Source organism: Rhinopithecus bieti, unplaced genomic scaffold (genome assembly GCF_001698545.2).
Source record: "Rhinopithecus bieti isolate Rb0 unplaced genomic scaffold, ASM169854v2 scaffold_35538, whole genome shotgun sequence".
NCBI classification, from domain to species: Eukaryota; Metazoa; Chordata; class Mammalia; order Primates; family Cercopithecidae; genus Rhinopithecus; species Rhinopithecus bieti.
In genome coordinates, this window is record NW_016815913.1 from 1,860,037 (window position 1) to 1,866,036 (window position 6,000).

Here is a 6,000-nt window from a genome sequence, read left to right on the forward strand (position 1 = left end):
CCTGCAGATGTACCCTGAACCTGAAATAAAAGTTTATAAAGAAAAAGCCAATGAGTTTGAAGTTAAATGTGTTGACTTTAGTAATGATAAATAAGTCTCTAATAGGAAACTTATTTTAGTTTTAGAAGGTAATCATTTAGAAGGTAATTATTGTTCCTGTTATCTACTATCTATATTAGGAGATGAAGCAGTAAGGTCCCAACTTGAAATGAACACAGAGGGGTAAATTAGAATAAACTGAGGAGGTTTTATTTATCAAGAGACTATTTCCAAAGGTTTGGACAGAGCATAGGGAAACCACATAGATAATAACTAGATAGAGTGTAGGGAAACCACATAGATAATGAATAATTAGTCACATCCAGCAAAGACTCCTGATTTCCAGGAGTAAAAATGGTAAAGGAGTTTTATCACTTTTCATGTGGAAGGAATTAGGGGAGGAATCCAGCAGGAGACTTATGTAGAGATGGCAGTCTTGAGCCACATTGTAACCTTGAGGGGCTACAGCCAGAGCAATAAATAACCAGACTTAACATCTTCCCTCCTCCCCGTTGACTGAATTCAACAAGAAGTCAGAGGACATGGAAACCTGTTGACCTTGTCCATACCAATCAGCCTCTTGGGGCCAGAAAGCTGTATGGAGAAGGATTTAAAGGAGGAAATGGAAGATATTCAGCACAGTGGAGGGGTGTGGTGGGAGTAAGGTGTAGAATTAACTGATTTGCATCATGTTTCACTAAAAGGAACCTCAGATGTGATAATATTATAGTCTGAGAGATTCTTACAAGCTATGACCACCGTTCTGTAAATAATTCCCATCATGCATATGAATATAATAAATTACTTCATTTGAAAAATTTGTTATGAGCATCATGTTTCAAAAGGATCTGGACCAGTTTTACATGGGTTTGGTTTTCCATTGATGGAAAAAGAAGATACAAGAAGATACAAAGAAAAATGAGACAACACTGCTCAGAAAAAAAAAGCGTGAAAAGAAAATAAGGCCACAAATATGCACAGTGTGATCAAACACTTTTCCTTAATTTTCATAATTAAAATCTATATTTTGTATAAAAGAGGCAATTCACTAAAGAAGAGAAGCAAATTGATGATAGCTATTTTAAAAAGTTAACCTCACTAATAAACAAATGCAAATCACAGACATGGTGAAATTTACTTTTTGAACATTGGATAAAGATCAGTTTTCCCAGTGTTGATGAGTTTGTGGTGGAACCGGCTTTACAGGGTCCGATGGGAATTGATATTAATACCATCTTTTTGGAAATAATTTTAGCAATTCAAATTAGTAACGCTGAAGCAGTTCATACACATTGACTCATTTCATCTAGTTTCACCAGAGAGAACCTAAATGTTTAACATTATAGATATGCTTGAGGGTATTATATATTAACCATAAGATGGACTATTATGAAACATTTATTATGGTTTTTAAAGTTCTTAATGCATGGAAAATGTTTATAATATAATGGTTTTAAATGTTATAATGGTTTTAAAAAGGATATAAATAGATAAAAATGTCAATGGTGACCATCTAATAGTAATGAAAGAACGGGTGACTTCTATTATTTCTATTATTTCTCTCTACTTTTATGTTTTATATATATATATATTTTGCAGTGAGCATGTGTAACCTTTAAAACACAATATTAATAATAAACATATTTTTAAAAAGTTGTTTCTGTTGCTGGTTCTCTGAGCAACTATAAAATATTTGACAGTCAGCTGGAGATACTGGTTTGCTTAATTCTCTGTAAAGAATAAAAGAGTAGAGTAAGTTTAAACCTCTGGGAGTCATGTGGAATTTGAAAGCTTCAGAAATATTTGTATTTATACTCTATGTACATATGGTTTGAAAAAAGTGATTTTAATATTTTGTTTTTTTGTGCTTTAATGTGTTTTCCAAAATGGCTGTAATGACATAGTTACTTAAAAAAACTTTTTTAAAGAGCAGTTTTAGGTTCACAGCATGTTACTTTTTATAACAAAAAAACTGCTTTTATATACAAATTGGTCATGGTGGGAATTAAGTAATTAGGTACATGAAAGTTTCTTTTGTGTACTGTGTACTTTGGAAAGTAAATTTAAAATATAATTATACTTATTGGTGCTTGCTGTTTTTAATAATAAACGCATTTATGGAAGCAAACCCCCCCCACGATTAGCTAACTCAAGTTGGTACACCAACTCAGGTGAACACCACATGATTGAGATTTTTTTTTTTTTTTTTTTTTTTTTTTTTGCTTTCCTGAAGGCCTAATGCAGACAAGAGAGATGGAAAGTGACAGAGAAAGGCTTTTTTCCCTTGGCTCTTACTATCTTAATACAGAATTCATATCACTGTGTAGAGTAAATAGTCAATGTGTGCTTCAGAGAATTAAAATGGAGCAGAAGATCTTAGATGCATTAATAAAGTTTGTTAAGAAAACAAGTATTACCCATTTCTACTGAGAGGCATGAGGAGAGAAAAAGGGAAGAGGACAGCTGTTACTCCTTGTTTCCTCTGCTGATTCCTTCAAAGAGATTCTGATAATGCCTAATGAACTCCTGATCCTCATTCCTTTTTCCTCCCTCTTCCCAATTCATTTCCATCTTCTTTCTTCTTTATCTAACACTGTGTCTCGATATCTCTTTTTTTCTCATCAATTTACCTCTATCTCTATCTTCTCTGTTTCTGGAACTTTCTTTTTTTTTTTAATATAGGAGCTTTAGTTTCCTAGCGCTGTTGTAACAGATTACTGAAAACCGGGTGGTTATTAAACAACAGAAACTCATTCTCTCCCAGTTCTGGAGGTCAGAAGTTCGAAATTAGTGTGTCTGCAGGATTGGTTCCCTCTGGAGGCTCTGAAGGAGAATCCGTTCCATGTTTCTCTCTTGGCTTCCGCTGGCTGCCAGGAATCCTTGGAGCTCCCTGGCTTACAAATGCATGCCTCCAATCTCCATCGCTGTCTTCAGGCTGCCCTCTCCTCTACGAGTTCTACCTTTCTCTTTTCTTATAAGGACACTTGTCATTGGATGTAGGGCCCACACTAATCCCGAACGACCTCATCTTGAGATCCTTAACTTAGTCACATCCCGCAAAGACTCTGATTTCCGAATAAGGTCACACTCGCAAGTTCTGGGTAGACATACCGTTCGAGAGGCTACCATACAGCCTACTACAATAGACACTTTTCCTGGTAACGTTTCTCTCCACTTTATAACTACTCCCTTTCCCTAATTCCTACCTTCTTTCTTGCTGTCCTTCATTCTGCTGTATAGAACTTGGAACTTAGATTCTCTGCTGCAGTTTCCCAGAACCCTGCTCTGCTAGATGTACTGTCTAGAGGGTTCTGGGGCCTAATCAGTGTGGGATGTACTGTATTCTTTATCTTCCTATTGGATATTTATAACACATGTTACCATATTAATGGCCTGAAAAATCCTTCTGTCTCATTTCCTAAACCATGAAACCCTTTTCAGAAAAATGTCCAATATAGTTTTGTGAAACTTTGCTTTGTGGCACATTCTTTAGGAACTACCATGGAACAGATTTTTTTTTTTCCCCACTAACTGATATGCTATGTTGTTAGTTTGTTTGTTTTTAAAAATTCATTTCCTGCCTATCTGTCAACAGGTCTCACTTTTTGTTTTTCAATTCCTTCTTTGCAAAAATTATTATATTATCTTCAAAATTTCTACCCCATGTTTATGTAGGTAACTGCTAAATTCATTTCTTTAGTTTTGACCTGTAATCAGCTTAAATGCTCAACATTTTCTATCTACTATTAGTTGAGAATGAACAATTTCTGTATTTTCAGGTTTTCTTGTGATGTTTAAAACTCTTGTTTTTTAAAATTATATTTCAAAATAACAGCCTTGAAGCATATTAAAAGAATTTTACTTCAAATGAGAGAGACAGTAGAAAGCAATTAGTGTAGAAACTTTAATATCTATTTGCAAATCCATAACTCTTCATAGTGTTTTAGAAAATGGCTCCAAGAACAAATTATACTATATCAGGTAAGCTGCAGAAAGAAAATGGCTGCATATTTTAATACTGGTTCAGGCATTTAGGCTACTCCCATTACTCAAGGGATTTTCTGCACATTTTGAGTTGATGTTGGAATTTTAAAAGGTGTGAGGCAATAACCTCACTGATATTTCTAAGTCTCATTCATCTTTATAAATTTCATGTTTTATTGCTAGTTTTTCATATAACTATGATAACTTTCCTATCTACAAGTCTACAGCAAATGGAAGTTTAACTTTTTGGTGTACCTTTAAAATGAAATGTAAAATCAACTTTTAAGAACATAAACGTATTTCTCTTTGTGAAGTAATATGCTTCAGTTTGTCCTGAACTATTAACACTCAAGGACTACTTGGTGGCTGTCACTATTCTCTAGATAGTCTTAAAACTTCTAATACAGTGGAACCCTGACACGTTAATTAGAGTACCATATAACTCTCCACTCTTCAAGAGTTTCATATTCATAGATGACACATCTATTTGGTTTTCTTTACATAGACCATTACTCCATTTATTCCATTGTACTTGAATGTATCTAATGAGTTTCTGGTTCCACCCATGAGCAGTGCTTTGAATGACTTGCCAAATTTTTACTGAAGGTTTAGGTGTTTATTGAACCCAGTCTGACAGCTGCTGTTTTCATTTAATGATTTTGCAGGGAACTTGGTAACTTACTTGGCCATTGGCTTGAGTTTGCAAGTGTTCTCACTTCTTACATTTGTAAGTATGGAAAAAAGGTCCTCTTCTCCCTGGTTAAACCAAATGAGGAGAAACTTTACCCTAGGGAAGTAAGAAAATAACAAACATAGAATTTTGCCAAAACTATTGGTATATCTGTGAAATATGACGACCTTTAGAGATGGGAGTTAATAACAAAAAAGACTATCAAAATAGTATTTGAGTAGTGATAAAGCTTAAATTTGAATTTAATTTCCTTTTCTCTCTCATAATTCGATGATTTTACAGAAGTTGATTGAAAGATAGGTGGCTGGATCCCAAGGCATTTCTTTATGGAGATAAGACCTCTAAATTTTTCTTCTAAACCACCTCGGGATAGACTGAGTAGATTGTTCTGGACCCCTCCAATGTAGGTATGGTAGACAATGAAATAATTATTTGCTTTTAAGACAGCTAAGAGCTAGTTCTCTATGGGTGTCTCTGGCATCTGCACCTGTTATGAGCAGAGGCATTAACTCTCCTTTTGTCCACACTATATTTCAAAAGTGTTTGGATAGATAATACCTTTGGAAGATAAAGTAGTGCCTCCCCTGCAACAGACAGAAGATTTACTTACTTTTCAGCATAATAAAGACAATTTCTTTCAGAGCAGAGATCAAGCAGGTTTGATTAGTGCCCATTATAAAATATTTTGGTTACCTAAGCTCAAGTTTCCTCTTCTGTGACACTAATCCACTGTGTGTGATGCATCCACCTGGCTCACTCCACATTGCCCTTGTGGGACCTGGGGGACAAGAGGGAGATACACAACTTGCAAGCCTGGAAAGCTCAGTTGCTGTGAGTAATTATGCTCTATATTTCTGATCCAGGGGTCTTTACTCAGATTTACTAAGTGTTAATTCTTTAGTTTAATTTTCAGAGGCTATTTTGTTTCTCCTATTTTAAAGGTTTTGGGGGCTGTTCATAACAGCCCTCTTGACTGTTTTATAGGACTTAATGAAGATGACTAATAGGGCTTCAAAATTGAAAGGTATCAACATTATTATTGTTTTTATTTTACTAGTCAGAATAGGCTATATATGCTGCGATAACAAATTAAACCCCAAATCTTAGTAGATGAACACAACCAAGGTTTATTTGTAGCTTACACAGTGTTCATTGAGAATTGGGTGACTCTCTAGGGCAGTCTTATCTTTCATCCTCCACATAATGATTGATTCAGGCTGTTCTTATTGTGGGATGTTGCCATCTGAATCTGTGTACTCCTAATGGTAGAGTGAGGGAAAAGAGTA